This window comes from Macaca nemestrina, chromosome 6 (assembly GCF_043159975.1).
Source record: "Macaca nemestrina isolate mMacNem1 chromosome 6, mMacNem.hap1, whole genome shotgun sequence".
NCBI classification, from domain to species: domain Eukaryota; kingdom Metazoa; phylum Chordata; class Mammalia; order Primates; family Cercopithecidae; genus Macaca; species Macaca nemestrina.
The window spans coordinates 54936649-54953799 of NC_092130.1; the positions used below are offsets into that span (position 1 = coordinate 54936649).

General features: G+C 35.6%; 1 long non-coding RNA gene across 1 annotated transcript in view; it reads left to right on the forward strand.

The window, feature by feature from the left end:
* The window catches only part of LOC105463157 (uncharacterized), an 833151-nt gene extending 816456 nt beyond the window's left edge, over positions 1–16695 (forward strand). The window contains exon 15 of the long non-coding RNA XR_011624711.1: positions 16395–16695. This is a non-coding gene — a long non-coding RNA (uncharacterized lncRNA). The remainder of the gene's footprint in view (positions 1–16394) is intronic.
* Positions 16696–17151: the final 456 nt, after the last annotated feature.

The window sequence follows — 17151 nt, forward strand, 5'->3', positions numbered from 1 at the left end:
CTCATCTTTTTACTCAGGTATATACATTTTCTAAGGAAAAGACTATGTTTTTGCAGTCTTGATAAAATTCCATCACCTTATGATTTAAATGCATGCTTATTTCTACAGCTAGTCAAGACAAATTAGCAGCACATCCCCCCCCACTCTCTTTATTAGTCATTCGTTGGTTATGTGCTGATATCCTAGTACATTACTATCACAGAAAGTGGTTTTCCTCCTATCTTATCCAAACACTAAAACATTTGTTTTAAAAATGACAAATGATATCTATAGAGCTGCAGATGTAAGGGTCATATACTGTAGGGGGCATGATTTATCTACAGTTTTTGGTCTTGTGGACCATGATATTTTATTTGCAAAATCTGACTGATGAGGTCTGTACAATCTCAAATTTTATCCTCATGGGAGTAAAAGTATGGCTCTCTTAGGTGGAGTACCTGCCTAAACTCTTACTAGTGATGTAAGGGGGCAAGAGCCTGTCTTATCTTGAGTTTTGTTTTCACATGTCGTCTCAGGTTCAGCAGGCAAATATTTTTACTTTATTGTTCCAGTTTTCTGTCTTCAGCTGAAATCCAAAATACTTTTGATTGGTGCATCAATAATGGAAGAAATAACTGATACAAATGTATTTTATTCATTTTTAGCACATTCCAATGTAATGATCTTGTTTTAAATTAAAGGGAGAAATAAGTATCAGGGCAATTGAGAAGGAATTTAAACTTAGACATGGTTCAATTATATTTACAATTTAATTATTATACAACTGTCACTTTATTTCAGGTTTTTTTTTTTCCTTAAGTGTTTCATTTAACTTGCAAAGGATAATAAACCTTAATTTAAAAACTTGTCAAGAAATATGTCAAAATTTTTTGGGGGGTGGGGATATCTTTTCAACCCACTGACACTGCCCATGATAGTATAATGAGACTGCTGCTCCTAAAGGCTTGTTCCTAAACAGAATTTAACTGACTTGTTCATAACTAGAGTTATTCCAGTTTGGTTTTAGATAACTTTATTATGTAAGTTCTTGGACAACATTTGATCAGGCAGGTTAGACAATAGCTGCTTGAGAATAGAAATTACAAGATGCCAGGAAGAGAAAAGTCCTTTCAGAGAGGTAATTTTTATCAACTTTTTCATCCTGGAAGTATTTGGTTTTTCAATCCTTCCAACCACATTCTTCCAGGTCATTATTTCATTTCTAGTTTTATTGTTTTCCCTTCTAGTTGTTACTGTATTCAACTGCCATTATTCTAATAATTCTTCTAAAAATTCACCATTCTACTTACTTTCTGCTTCTTTTCCTAGTCTGTTGAAGAAAGTTATTTATCATTAGAAGACTAGGTGCTCCTTAACTGGCCTTCTGAGTATCTTTACTGCTGGTTGAAATATTTTATTCTTTCAGCCTGACATGTACATTTCTTGCTTTATGTTTGAATCTTCCCTATAGCAATCTGCCAAGTAGGTTTCCCTGACATGTGGCAAAAATTAGAACCCTGAGATCACTCTCTATTTATAGACAGGTAGGATTGCTAGGAAGTTTTTCCTTGGGATGCAGTATAATCTGTGCCCTGTATCTTCTGTCAACAGATCCTACTGCTATGCTCTGAGGATCATACAGAACATAAGCTTTCAAACTCAGTCATCAGCCCATTATTGAGAAGACTCATGCTAAAGCCAGACTTCCTTTCCACTTCAAATCCCTCTCTTCACTTTATCTAGTTTCCTAAAATCTAAAGATGATCTCATCTTTAGATCCTTGATCTAACCCTCCTCCTTGATCCTTGATCTCATCTTTATCCCAGTCAGTAAGGGAACTTGATCCAACTATTGTTTTCTCACTTAAATCCCTAATTGCCTTCTTTCTACTTACCATACCTCTTTATGAATTTGTTCAGGGCTACCTTGCACCACATAAAATGAAATAAAGTCTCCCCTTAGCCTTGCCACCTCCAAATAACCACTCAGTTTTGTGCTATCCTTTTTGTGTCAAACTACTTTACTAGATTTGTATGATTGATCTATGTTTTACATTAATTTTTATAATATGCAAAGATGCTATTTATTACACTATGTTATGAATTTGAAATAAACTTTACAGTTGACAGTTTTCCAAAAATAAGCAATGGTTAAGTTTGATAGGAACTAGTTCATCAGATTAAAACCAAAAAAGTTAATACTGTCTAATGGATGAACACATTTAATGATCTAATCTTTTGCATTTAAGAATAATCTTCTTGGAAGATTTTTGTCTTCACTTGACATTTAAATAACACATAATAATAATGTCACACATAAATAACACATTCCCAAATTCAACTATGCAAAATGGGTTGGTAAATTAATATATTTTTGTGATGAGTAGAATATATTGATGTACTATAAGTTAAAAGAAAATCTCAAATACTATCGACTTATTATAAGCATATCTCAATACACATGTGGAAGAATGAAGTATCATATTTTCTTCATGCACTTATTTTGTTGTTCTCACATTTGATGGAATGTTCTTTAGTACAGCCCAGTAAAAAGACAGAGACTCTGTAATCAAAGCATCAAAATTTTCTACTAAAATATTTAATTATCAATATTGGTTAAAAAACGTTTTTTCACATGTGTATATGTTATTCTGAATAATCTTAAAAATCTAAATCACTCCAAGGAATATTGTAAAAAGCAACTTCCCCCTTCCTGATAAAACAATAAATGAAGAAGAGAGCAGAGGAGTTAGAAAAGACCTGGATAAATTCAAGCAGGAACCCCACTCTCGAAATACAAGTCCCACAGAACACAAATTTGTGAAACAATGAATAAAGTAAATTATTTATAATATAAAATAATTCTTTATTATACAGAATTTCTAGTAGAGTGCTCTTGAATAAAGAAGCTCCCTGATGCATTCCAATTAATTCTCTGATTATTTAATTCTGCTATTTCCAATTACTAAAATGAGCTACATCTGTCAAAATAGGAATGCATTATATAATGTATACAAATAAAATTCATTTGTATATGTGCATGCTAAAATTTTATTAAATGCTCCAAATTCTAACATTCTCATATTTTAATGGATTTCAGTAAGTCCCAGCAATATTTTAGAGTTCCTTACATTCTGAGCACTGTATAAAATCATATTGGATTAAATCAGTTTTCCTTGATAGAAGAGAACATTACTTAAACCTTTCTGATTTGTGACCTATGATTGTACTCTGTTAAATGTGATTCAAAGGTCAAGTCTAACTTAAAGCCATGGAACACAGCACAAATTCATTACTCCATTTTAATTCATGTAGTGACACAGCTAAGATCTCATGAATGCCTGTACCTCTGACCCAGAACTGTGAAGGAAATCCATCTCTCTGATGATGCCAGATTATGCAGGCCTCCATCTATGAGATTGCATAGGCCCTCAAGGAAATAAAAGCTCATAATCTTCATCAAGACATCTATGAAAACACAATATTGCTGTCCTATAATGCAAACGCAGAACACAAAAAAGTACCATGTATTTCTCATGATGAAGCCATTAATGTTTGTCTTTAACTCCATGAACTATGTAGTTTCCAAAATCGAACTGGAAAAGTAGCCCTCAAACAGGATTCATTACATCATTATGTAAGTGTATAAAGTTTCTCAACTCAAGAGATTTTGGAGTTAATTCAGTGTAGCCCCATATGTTACAATTAAAGTGACTGGAAACCAGAAATTTGAAATTACTTGGGATTACACAAATTGTTAGAAACAAAGCCAGAACAAGAGCTCAGGACTCCTGACTTCAGTCTGTCTGCTATAGCAATAGTCAGTTGCTAAAATAATTTTTTACTTTTTTTTATTATTTTATACTCTTAAGATGTTTTTAGGTATGAAAGGTCAATTACACTGTGGAAAGTTAACAGGAGCTATACCAGCCCCAAAGGGGTAAACATTAGTTTCTGGGGACCAAAATGATCTTAAATATTAGATATTACAATGGCTTGGGCTTCCGAAGGACCACAGTATATAATCAGTTATATGGTATATCTGTGGCATCAAAGTTTCTGAGGCAGGACCAGGGTGACAGGAGAAGGCAGGATTAGGAAGAGAATGTCTAGAAAAGCTCCCTAAGGGTGATAATGAAGAAAAGGTGGAAAAACACTGCTTTGGACCAAGGTTCATAGTCAGGACCTTAGGGAGGTTAATCAAACAATGTCTGAATACAAGTGCTGGAGACTCAACCAAAATTTGTTTTTAGAATTAAGCCAGAAAGTTGGGATCCAAAAGCATGCTTTATTCATCCCATTTTGGTGACCTGTGTTGAAGTATACTAATCCTTTTACATCAAAATCAGAATTTATGCAATTCATCTTTGTATGAAAAGAGGACAAATAAGGAAGAGGTTACACACTGTGCTTAGCGAGGTACAGATAGGGTGCTTTGGGAATCCAGGGGGGAAAAATATGTAGTATAAAGGAAAACACTCGAAGTTCTCAGGTTCTGAATCCTACTATGTCACTCATTAATATTTATTTGAAAGTTATTCTACTGAAGTTTGTCAAATCTCAATTTTCTCACCTCTAAATATGGAACTACCTACTCTATATGGGGGAGAAATTTTTTAAAATAGAGTAATCTGATATATAATAAACATTAAATAAATAATAATATATATTTTTATTATTATTATGTGTTATCACCTTCAGAAGCCATGAGAACCAGATTGGTTCTAGATTCATTTATTCAGTAGGCAATTTGTTCTTGGAGGCTTTCCTATCTCCTCTTTTGAAAAACTCTCGTTTTCCTCCTTCTCACTTTCATTCTTTTCCCATTCTTGACACTCCCTACCTCTGTCTTTGGCCTCCTTGTTGTGACCTGTTTGCTGAATGGCATGCTCCCAAGTTCTGCCTGACTGAACTTTTATGACTCAGCATAAGCATCACCCTTGCTTTGTATTTCTGCCCTCCCATCCTTAAAATGCTGGAGTAAGGTATTAATATCTCATGGGCTGTGTGTCTCCTCCATAAGACTTCTAACTCTTTGAGGACAGAGATTCGTTTATTTGACAAGTATTTATTGAGCATTTACTCTGCCCCAGGCACTGTTCTACGTAAACTGTTTTCAGGCGTTATTCTACAGCCATGAATAAAACGGAAACTCTCTGCCCTCATGGGATCTATATTCCAGTAGGGTAGAAAGACAGTAAATAGGTGAATATAGAGATGGTTAATGGTAAATGCTGATGAGAAAATAAAGTAATAAAGAGAAATGTATCATTTTAGAAAGGTAACCAATTGAAGTCCCGTTTTTAAAAACTGGGATTTAAGAATAAGATCTGAAGGAGATGAGGAGATGGGCCATGCAGATATGGCCTGAGAGTTGAGGAGGTGCATTTTCATGGCAGTCACAAGGCCAGACATGTAGGGCCACATAGATCATTTTTAGGATGTTGGATTTTATTCTAAGGGAGATAGAATCATGCCCTATGCTTCTTCATGCCACAAGTACTGGGCTCATTGCCTAAAACATATTAGGCTTTGAATAAATAATTGATAAATGAATCAATTCAGGCAGCACTACATGTGCATGCACACAATCAACTTAAATGATATACGAAGACTGGCTTTGCAATGTCCTGTTTAGGCAGGTACCAGGTGAGATAAACCTCAAAACAGAACCCATTGCAGACAATAGCATTTAAAGAAATTATAGTAAAGCACATGGCTTATACCTGTCAGCCGTGTGCCAGCAGACAACAATTGCAGACCTGGTGAGGGAACTGGGGAGAGGAATAGGCAGGAAGAAGTAGGAAAAGGATTAGAAAGAAATTCAGGCATTTGGACAGCAACTAGAGTTGGTGCCAATAAATAAATAAACAACACAGGATGCTCAATTAGGTTTGAATTTCAGGTGAAAAATAAATAAAATTGTAGTCTAAGTATGTCACATATAACTGGGTGTTCTGTATTTTTATCTGGTAACCCCAACCCCAAAAGACACAAGTTAAATGGACCTCTGCATCAAAACTGATTTCTCAACATGGCCTGCCTGCTGTGAGCTCTAACCCAGCAGTCTGGTAGAGATGGCTCATGGGTTATGGGCAAAAATATTCAATCTTCTATGTACATTTATTTGTATTTCATTGTTCTACATTTTGCTGCATATATTTTATAATGTATATAACATATAGGTATTGTAGCATATATGTATATAGTTTATATATAATTTATTAATAAACATTTATTGGAACTGAATAGTTAAATGCTACTGATAAAGAAGAGTAATTGAGAAAGTTGGAAACTCCTATTCAATAGATAAGTAACTTTGAGATAAAGCTTTAACAAGTTTTATTCCTTTAACAACAACAACAGCAAGATAGTCAAAACAAGAAAATCTTTATTTGCTTGGTAAAAATGTCACTAAGCTATTTAGTTTGGGAGTCTGTGAAATTGACCAGATGTGCTGAAATATACCTTCTCGTTACAAAATAGCTGATCATTCACTAGGATAAATCACTGTGAGGTAGTCACATTCAAAAACTCATTTGATGCATTCTGCATCTTAATTAAGGGGAAAAAATGTTTTTCTGTGCTTGATCCTCACACTTCACATGGTCACGCATACTTTGTCATTTTGTTCTGACAATTGCCTGTCCATCTTCAAATTTGAAAAGCAAAAGCAGAAAGAAAAGAAGCCACAAACCACCCCCACTGTTCAGAGTGGAGGCATTATGATCCCATGGAATCTAGAGACAGATGGTGGCGTATAGCAGACATCAATCTTCAATGAGAGTAAATTTAGGATAATGCCCCTCTTTGGTAATGGACATGTCTTTGCAAAGTTATTGCTGACAGCATCCTCTAACATGCTGATTTGCTAAGACAAGGTTTTTATTGCATCTAATCTTGTCGTAAGGCATGAAAAAAATGGTTGGGTACATGTTTTTCATGTATAGTTTTTACAAGAATTGCCTGCATTAGAGAGTGGCTAAATTGTTTTCCATATTTTATGGCACATTTCTAATGTTCCACCGCACACAACATTGATCACTATGTCCATTAGCTTATTATGATATCCTGAAAGGAGACACTTCCTTTGGGAAAAGCCATTATTTGAAATAAGATGAAGGCTCTGACTACATAGGCCAAAGTGGGATGGCATCTATTTAGCAACTACTTAATTTCATCAAGGGAAATAGTCAACCAAAAAAAAAAATCATGTAAATATGAAATATGTATTTTTTCAAATTGGCCCATCCAAATCTGCTTTGTCTGCTGAGTGACTTAGACATGTCCCAACAGCTCAAAATATCCCCAGTAAGGATGACAATAGTTTTTCGTTACAAAACCTTCTGCATTGTTACATATGTTGAACAATACTCATGGTATTATCAGAGTTCTAATATTATCACAGGAAAAACTGGAGGGATTTTAACTTAGGAACTTGTTAACACAGTGTTGAGAAGAGCTGAAGAGACACACAGACCTGTGGAGTGTCCCACAGATGGGCAAAAGCAAAAACTGCCTCCTCCACCACCACATGGTATTTCCAGAGCCACAGGCTTTCAGAAGGAGATAGTAGAACCCTTCTGAGGCTGTCTTTCGGGAGCCAGGACCATGGAGGGAAGAGTTTTCCAATGGTCTCGGAACCACGGTGGAGATACAGCCCACAAAAGAGACACCGCTGAAAGTGAAATAAGAACATACTGGATTCTTCTCTCTTTGTACCTTCCAGTTTTTGACAGTTCCTTCCTTTGGCAAGAAAGCCTTGTAAATGCAGTTCCCAGCAATGCAGTGAATGCTGCTGGGAGCCAACAGATAAACAGATAATCTAAACAAGATTAAAATAGCTTTCTTTCTCCAGGCCTTCTTTTAAGATGCTGCTGAGCATTGTAAACTCCATCCTACACATGAAAACATAACTTTTCCCAAACTAAGTAAACTTTGAAATCTTTGCCAGTGAGGGTAAGGGTTGAGGTGGAGGTTGAGGGGTTAGAGGAAAATGTTTCTTAGGACATATTTTGAGAAATGCTGCGAGATGTGTATTTAGTCTCCTCATGCGTTTACTTCAGAAAATGTAAGTGAATGGGGAAAGGATGGTTCCCTCATTGTATTCTGCACCTACTCTACATCAGAAGCTATGCAACGTGCTTTGTACATATCATTTCATCTTTGGGGTGGCCCAAAAGGAGAATTCATGTTTCTGTGAAGATATAAGCAATGCTATCTTTATTCACCTCTGAAAACACCAAATCGTGTCTTCCCTGTAGGGAGTCCTTTGTATCTGCTGCTGAGATAGGTGGACAGTGCTAGGTGGTTCTTTGACAAGAATGCATAGGCATCTCAAATTATGTTAAGCCTCTGGTCTGGAAACTCAATAGTGCATGAGTCACTGTACCATATCAGGCCTTGGGTCCCATCAATTATTTTGTCTCTGATAACACAGATGGTTCATGAACTGTCAAGTTTGTTCTCTAATAAAATTCGTAAATACTTTTAAGGTTGTACTCCAACTAATAAAACACTTATTGGGTGCTTACTAGATGATAGGCACTGGTGTGAGCATTCTACCTTTGTTAATTAATACTTGCTATACACCTGTGAATTAGCTTTATTATTATTTTCACTTTATGAATGGGAAAAGAGAGGCCAAGAGTATTTATATAGCTTGTCTAAATAATTGGTAGAGCTGGAGTAGGATCCCACGTCCTAAGGATTATAATATTAGACTTCTCAATATCCCATGATGACCATTTAAGGATTTGTGGCTCATAATTCTGATTCTTTGTGTAAGCAGTTCCCTAATGAAGAATGTGATCATTTCTTGTGAAGAAAGGCAAGATACTATCATATTAAATTTGTGCATGTCAAGATACTGAATAGGTTAGGGTTTTTAAAATGCCCTTTTGAGCAAAGGACTTAGATAAGCTTTTTTACTGGTTTATAATCTGGCCATGAGTATTTTTGGCATTCAACATTAGTTAAGCAAAATTTTGCTTAAGCAAGATAAAGCAGCAGAAACAATAAGATTAGGATTTCTGTTTCTGAGAATATAAAACTCTAGAGGAAGGACTGGTGAAGATCTACTCTGATAGAAAGGAGTAGGAACTGAGTATTGTAAAACCCTGAACCCTGGTCAAATTATGGTACCACAGAAGTATTTGTTCAGAGTATATTTGAGCCCTGACCCAGCATCCTTGTCTTCTCTTATTAAAAGAACCAATTAGTGATGTGGACCAGACTGCAGAAATTAGGAGCTAACAAAGATTATAAACACAGACTCTAATGTCAGCCACCTCCACCATGAAGAATGCCAGGGAAGGAGTTTATCCTGTTTTAGGACCAGGGATGGAGAATGAGCCAGTTTTTATCATTTTCATCCATCTACTTCTCTGTTTATTACAACTAACTTATAAGTCACCTTTTCAAAAAATAAATAAAATTTCATGAACACGTTAGGATAGTTCTAGCTCTTATCCTAATTCCTTAAGCTAACTTGGAAATTTATTGAATTTACCTATATGTACAAATGTTGCTACTTCCAAGAATTCCATACTTCTGTACTATTCATTGCGGTGTGGGAGGCCTTCATATTTTCCTAAAACTGCTACATCCAAGTTATTTCTAAGCATACTTTGCCTCTACTCATTTTATCACCTTTTGTGATTTTCTTATGGATTATATCTTTTATCATAGAAGTTATAGTAAATAGATTTACCTAATAGGTTTAACACATTTATCCATAGAATCCAGAGATTGTCAGTTATGATTTTTGCTAAGCAGCCTCATTTTCCCCAAGGTGAAAGATAAAGTCACACTAAAGGGGTCACACAGGCTTATCGCCATGTTTATTTGCAGTTCATCCTTGTTGAGTCTTGACTCAGGTCTCTCCAGACCAATGGCCATGGTAACAGAAATCAGGTTTATATTACCTAATTGGTGAACAATGGCATTTTCCTGGGCAAGTCTGAATGCTCTGACTGTATGCCACACTGCTATTCCCTTCTGAAGGCAAAGGCTAACACTGGTACTTCTTCCAGCAGACACCACATGCTTTGTCCTTGGGCAACGGTTCCCCTCCTCCTATTTATTTGGGCTGAACTAACACCAAAGGGGTAATCTGGCTGGAGAACTTGGTCAACAGGTAAATTTTCTTGGAGAATGAAGAACTGTCCCAATACAATTCTTTCTTCGTATGTTTGAATATGAAACTCAAAGAAGAAGGGAACTGATAATAGGGTAGAGCAGAATGGAAAATGAGAAGCAGATAGAAAGTAGTAAGTAGAAGACATGAGAAAATAGCAATGAGGGAGTAAATGCCACGAGGTGGAGAATGAAAGTCATAGCAACTGACACGGTAGGAGCAGGATAGAAAAAGCCAAGAGACACAGACCAGAGAAGCTGTTTCAGAAGAACATCTATTTGACTCTTATTGGGACTCTGGAGCTAGAGTATTCTAACTCATGTTCCAAGGCTCCCCCAAACCTGTTGTGCACCAGTTAAGCCATTTTCTGTCCCTTCTTACTTCAGGGTGTATCCCATGTCATCTACAAAACCGCTGTCCTCATTGGTGCTGCTTCTGATCTGAAAGAGGCCAGCACAGACGTCGTTATCTGGGATTAAGAGTACCCATACACACTCCTCACTTTTTCAATCATTTAATGCATATTTTTCTTGCTTTTGACCCCGAGGTAAAAATATGTATTAGCATACCAAAAATCAAATCCTTCCGTGCAGAGCAACATAGCTGTAAAAATACAGAACAATCACTAATCATATAGAAATGTATTCCCAAGGTCCTAAAAGCTTAGCTTTTATTTCATTGTATAATTTGTTATTCTCTGAAACTTCTGCAATGCATAGTGTAATACAATTATTTGTCCAACTTTTATCCTGACAACAAATTAGGTATCAGTAACTACTCAAGGCTCCCATAGCATCTAGTATGTCTTTTTGCTAATATATATTTGCAATTATTCTGTTAATATGCATTACTGCTGCAAAACTCTATAAAGACAAGGAACCAAGTTTTCTGGCTTATACTGCACACTCCATGTCTGGCACAGAGTAGGCATTCATTCAATGACTACTTGTCAATTGAAAAATAAAAGAATAACTGGCATTCTGACTTTTCTTTACAGGCCCGGATTCATCATAGGGTTTTGTGATTTTTATTTGCAGGTCTTGGTTTACCATCTCTATTAGGGTTCTAGTAGACCATGGATTTATTATAGTTCATCAAAGAATTAAAAGACAAACTGGCATGGAGTAGGGGGCACTGCTTCAATGTTTAAGTTTCTTGTTGGTGAAAATATTGGCCATAGCCTTTAGTCTTGCCTAATGATTCAGAGGAATTTTCAAACAAAGTAATTTTTTTTTTTTTGCTCCACTTAATTCTCTGCTACATGAGCTGCTTGCAATCACACCTGAGAAGCTGCACTGTCCCTGTTATATTTTGAATTTTGGCATTTAAATTTCTCACCTGGCTGCTCACTCCTGACTGCTAGTTTCGCTGAAGGCTTTGGTCCTAGTTTCTAGCCTGTCCGTTCTTGTAGGAACCTTGCAAATTCTGGTGTATTTATAGTCACAATTTCCTAAGTGTATTTCAGAGAACAATAACTCTGAAAAATGTAAATAGTTGTTATTAAGGATCTGTGATAAAGTGAGTGTGAAAAAAGCTGATTTGAATAAGCCGCAGGATTTTTAGTAAGACAATTTTCCCAAATTGTTTGTTCTTTTCTGTCTTGCAGCTTATCTTTGAAGCATAGCTGGAGAAGCACTACCTCATGTCATCTGTGATACAGTCCAGCATATTATTTGTTAATATAAACATTTTAATGAACTATAATAAATCCACAGAAAGCTGTAGCATCATGAGTGTACAGCTCAATTGATTTTCATAAAGTGAACATCCTTGTGTAACCACCATCCAGATCAAGGAAAAAATACCAATAACACATCGTAAGCTTCTAATTATCCCTTTCTCCAGACACGACCCCATACGGGGAACAACTATTCTAATTTCTAACACAGAAGACAGAGATTATTTCCAACTGTTTCTTAGCTTGGTATGAATGGACTAATGTAGCATGTACTCTTTTGTGTCTAGCTTCTTTGATCTATGTTATGCTTTTGAAATTCCGCCATATTATTACATGTAGCAGAAACTTCCTTTACATGGCTGCATAGTATTTCATTGTATGACTCTAACATGGTTTATATATCCATTCTGTTTATAGACTTTTGGGTTATTTTTAGTTGAGGGCTAATACAAATAATGCTACCATAAAGTTTATTGTACCTGCATTTTGTTGTACACATGTACTCATTTTTGTTGGGTGTATACCTTGAAGTAGAATTGCTGAGTCATGGGGTATGACTAGGTTCAGATACGTTTCCAATAAAAGGTATAAGAATGCCAGTTGCTCTGCATACTTGTCAACATTTGGCATTGTCAATCTTTTTAACTTTATCCATTCTAAAAGACAGATCCCCCTGCCCAGATAGCTGATGCATATTTATTATAGGGAGAGCTTTGTGTGTGTTTGTGAACTACCTGTTTGGGTCTTATCTCAAATTTAAATTGTATTTTCTGAATTTTCTTTATCGATTTATAGGAACTATTTATGTACTCTTGGATATGAGTCTGTTGTCAATTACATGTACTACAAATATATTTTCCCATTTTATGTATTGCATTTCATTTGTTGAGGGTATCTTTGATAGTTTAACATTTGTTGATAGCTCTTAATTTTAAGGAAGTATAATTCATCTATTAGTCCAGCCTCCTTTGACCTGATTAGTGGTCATATACTATTGCCCTCTCATCTTTATAAAGCAGTTCTTAACACATAGTTTCTTTCCTGGGCTTAATCATTAATTTGCAGTCCATTATTTATAAAATTTAGAATTTTTCCCCCAGACGCATTTCTTCATCCTTGCTCACTTCAAAGCTCTCATAACCTTGCTATATATTCTCATAATTTGTCTTGTATGATAAAAATTATTCACTGCTCAGATAATTTTATTAAAAAATGTGATAATTTCTTTTGGTAGTCCCTCATTCTTGACAGTTACAAGTATCATGAATATAATTTACTCTGGCACCATTCGTTGGGGGGCCACATTTTTCCACTTCATTCAGAATGATTTATTTATTTAACTATTCAACAAACGCTTATGGAGTGACTCCTGTAGGTTGAGTCCTATGAAGGATATCATTATATAATGACAAATAAAATTGGGCACAACACCGACCCACATGGAGTTTACAGTCTAGAGGGAAAGATAAACATTACATCAATAATTAGACACCTTTATGTAAAGTTGTAATTGTATTCAGTACTACAAAGGAAAGGTGCCATGGTCTAGGGGTGAGACTTTTTCAGGGAGGTGTGTCAAGGGCTTTATTCATCCTTGTGGATCAGGCACAGAAGTGCTGACAAAATATTGATGAATGATTTCTGGGAGCTTGGGGATAAGAGGAATGACTGCAAGACAGTGGTTGTACTGGATGACAGCCGTGGTAGGTGTCTTGGGGTCTGCTTAAGTGAGAAAACACAGTAGCAGCAGACAACCCAAGAAAATCAAAGCATGTGTTATCTTTGGAATGTTTTGCAAGTTGCCGATCCTCATTCTGTGGAGTAAAGGTTCATTGTGAAAGACTCTTGTTCTAAAACATGTATTATAATCTTTTCCAATTGCTTGGATAAAAAGTATTTCATGAATATTTCAAGAGATATTTTTCCTGTCTAGGAGATGCTGGCAGAAAGCCTGGTTCCCTTGTCATTCTGCCCACTTCTCCTATAGGGCTTTTTCTTTTTAAATCAATTGTGTGCGGGTGCGTGCGTGTGTGTCTGTGCATGTATGTGTGTGTGTGCAGACATTTTCAGAAGTAACCTAATTTGTTATGTATCTCCTTAGATGACAACAGTTCTTCAATATACTTAATCCAAGAGAAGCCACCTAATTCTTTGCATCCAGGAATAACTATAGAGAGAAATCTGCCCATATTTTGGCAATATATTTTTATTATCCTTTTATCTTCATTGTCAGTGGACAAATTATCCAATATTGGCAATGGATCACAGAGCATTCTCCATTTTCAATATGGTGATTTTGATAATCTCCTTTTAGTCAACTTTTTAAACTGCCTTATGTCATACAGGTATGTCATTTATTTTAAATGACTAAGTATGGGGTTTTATTTCCTTTAGCATGGTGCAATGAACTATAATACCTGCAATACATTTTATTTATTGTTATTTATTTATTTATTGAGACAGGGTCTCACTCTGTCAACAGGCTGGAGTGCAGTGGTGCAATCTCAGCTCACTGCAACCTCCGTCTCCCAAGTTGAAGAAATTCTTATGCTTCAGCCTCTTGAGTAGCTGGGATAACAGGCAAGTGCCACCACACCTGGATAAAATTTGTATTTTTAGTAGAGATGGGGGTTTCACTACATTGGCCAGGCTGGTCTTAAACTCCTGACCTCAGGTGATCCACTTTCCTCTGCCTCCCAAGTGCTAGGATTACAGGTGTGAGCTACTGTGCCTGGACTCATTTTAAAATAATAGTTTGATTTTTCTCTTTATTATTGAAAAGTGATACAGATGACTTAAGATTGAGAAAATGATGAAAATTAAAAACTATTGCTTTTAGAATTTTGGTGTATATTTTTAGAGTCATTTAATTTTCCATAAGAATATATTTATTTATAGAAATGCTATTATACCCTAGATGCTGTTCTTTCATTTTGCTTTTTTCTTTTAATTCTAGGTAATGAACATTTTTCTATGTCATTACATGCCCATAAATTAACAAAATTAATGACTATTGCATATTTGCTCACTTAATGTGCTATAATGTATTTAACCTGTAGTTTCTTAATCTAATTCAACTACACAACAATGTTTAAAACTATAATGTGTCACTGGAAGAGCAAAGGAATATATAATACAAATTTGGATTAAAGAATGTAGCAAAAAATGACCACACAAATGAGTCAGAAAACTTATTTTTTTCATAAATACTAAAAGAAAAAATAGAGAAACTGAGTTATGCATATTTACTAGGAACAAAAATGAACCAAAGTTTTAAGTATGTACTGAAACTATAATACAAATTAGATTTGTATAAAAAGATCATCAAAGCGATGACATGTTACCAGAAAGGTAGAAATGCAGTTATGTATCAATTCATACACTGAACAACATGAATTGTGTTTGAATTATTACATAATGTACTGGTAGTATTCAATATGGCACTTCCTTTTTTAAATTGCAATTCTTTTGGTCTCAATTATTCCTCCATTTATTCAGTCAGCAATTATTCATCAAGGACCTGCTATCTGCCAGTCTGTCACACAACTGCAGGGTACAATGGTGAATCAAACAGATATGATATTTCCTTTCATGAACTCACAAACAACTGAAAGGGCAGAAATTAAATACACAATTACACCTCTGAGTGTGGTGACCTATGATTCTTTTACCTTTTTCACACTCTCTCTGTCCTCAAATCTGGCACAAACAAAACCCAGAACATATACAGAAGCCAAAGGCAATGAATCTTGCCAGTGTGTAGGATTTTTATTGTCTTGAAATCATACCATATTGAGGCAAAACCACAGAGTGGGCCTTCTTTAACCTCTGTTGCTACACAGTGGAATCCAAACCTAGCCCGCTTCGCCTACTCCCACATCAGATGGTGAGCTGGGTCAAAGAACTTCAGAGGCCACAAGGGAAAGGGGGAGATGAAGACATTTCAAAGTGGGGAGATTTCCCTATTGCCAGGAGAGGTACACTGGACTTATGTATCAATGTATCTATGTACTTGGATGGTTAAATTTGGGAAGATAAATATACATATTTAAAACATTTTAATACAACTTGTTCTACTTTTCTCTCATTTACTTAGGGAGGTATGTTGTGGGAGATAAAGATTTAAAATTCTTTAGGATTTTGGTACATGATAACAAAAGCTAATGTGCGTCTGGCTTTGCACACACAATAACAAATATATTCTCAATATATAAATGTGTGAGCAAATGTCTGTATGTGTGTGAATTTTATAACCATCTGCATCATCCCCTTCTCTGAGAAAACCCTGGAACAGTGTATCTTGACTACGCGTTGGAATCAGTTGGGTAGTTTAAAAAATTTCTGACCACTTCCACAGAATCTGATTTGATAGGTCTAGAATATGGTCTGTGCAGTGGGCATTTTAAAACTGTCTAGGTAACTCTATTGTGTGTTCAAGGTTAAGAACTACTGGCCTAGAACAAAATGGTCTGACTCAAAAGGAGACAGAAAAATATATTATCTTTCCTTATTAAATGTGCTATAAATATCTGAATTGCATTTGGAGCTTAAGCTGTTCCAGTGAACTCTACTTTTTGCTTGTTTTTCCATCCTCTTCCAGTACAAGTCTCTGAGATAGAGCTGCTCAAGACCTTTACTAGATTCTACCCTCTGCTCCCCAATTCTGGATCACTATCTCCATGGAGTTGCACCTCTGTTCTTAGGATGTACAGTCCTACTTCACGTGGCCTGTGCCAGGAACTTCAGATATCTATGAGAGTCTCCTTCCTTTATGTCACAGAAAGAATTGAAATAAGGGTCCTTAAGACGGTGATTCTATGACCACACATACTGCTTTCTACTGAACTCACATTCTCAGAACTGTGCTGCTGCTTATGGTAAATATGTACAAAGCTTATTTCGAAATACAGGTGAAATTACACTTCAAACACATATTTAAATAATGTAGAGCTATATGACTTAAGATGAGGAAACAAACATTTTCCATTTACTCTGAGGCACTTTTACACAAAATTTGAAAAAAAGCAAATTGTTAAGCTTCAAATAGCATTTAGCTTCTTTTCTCTTATAACTATTTCCTTGAGGTGCAGGTGAGATTTTAAAAGTGAACATGGGAAATAAGATTTCAATTTCAACCTGAGCATACCTGAATGGAATTATTAAATTGTGAGTTACTGTGAGTGTTAGACTTAACTTCATGTACCAATTAGATTGTTCTTTAAAATTCTCACCACATTTAAAATGAACATTAATACTTAAATATTTACATTTCCAAATGGTCTACTTTCTAAAACTTGGAATACAAGCATCATATTCAATTTGTAATAGGACTTATCCATCTTCCTGCTTTTATTTAA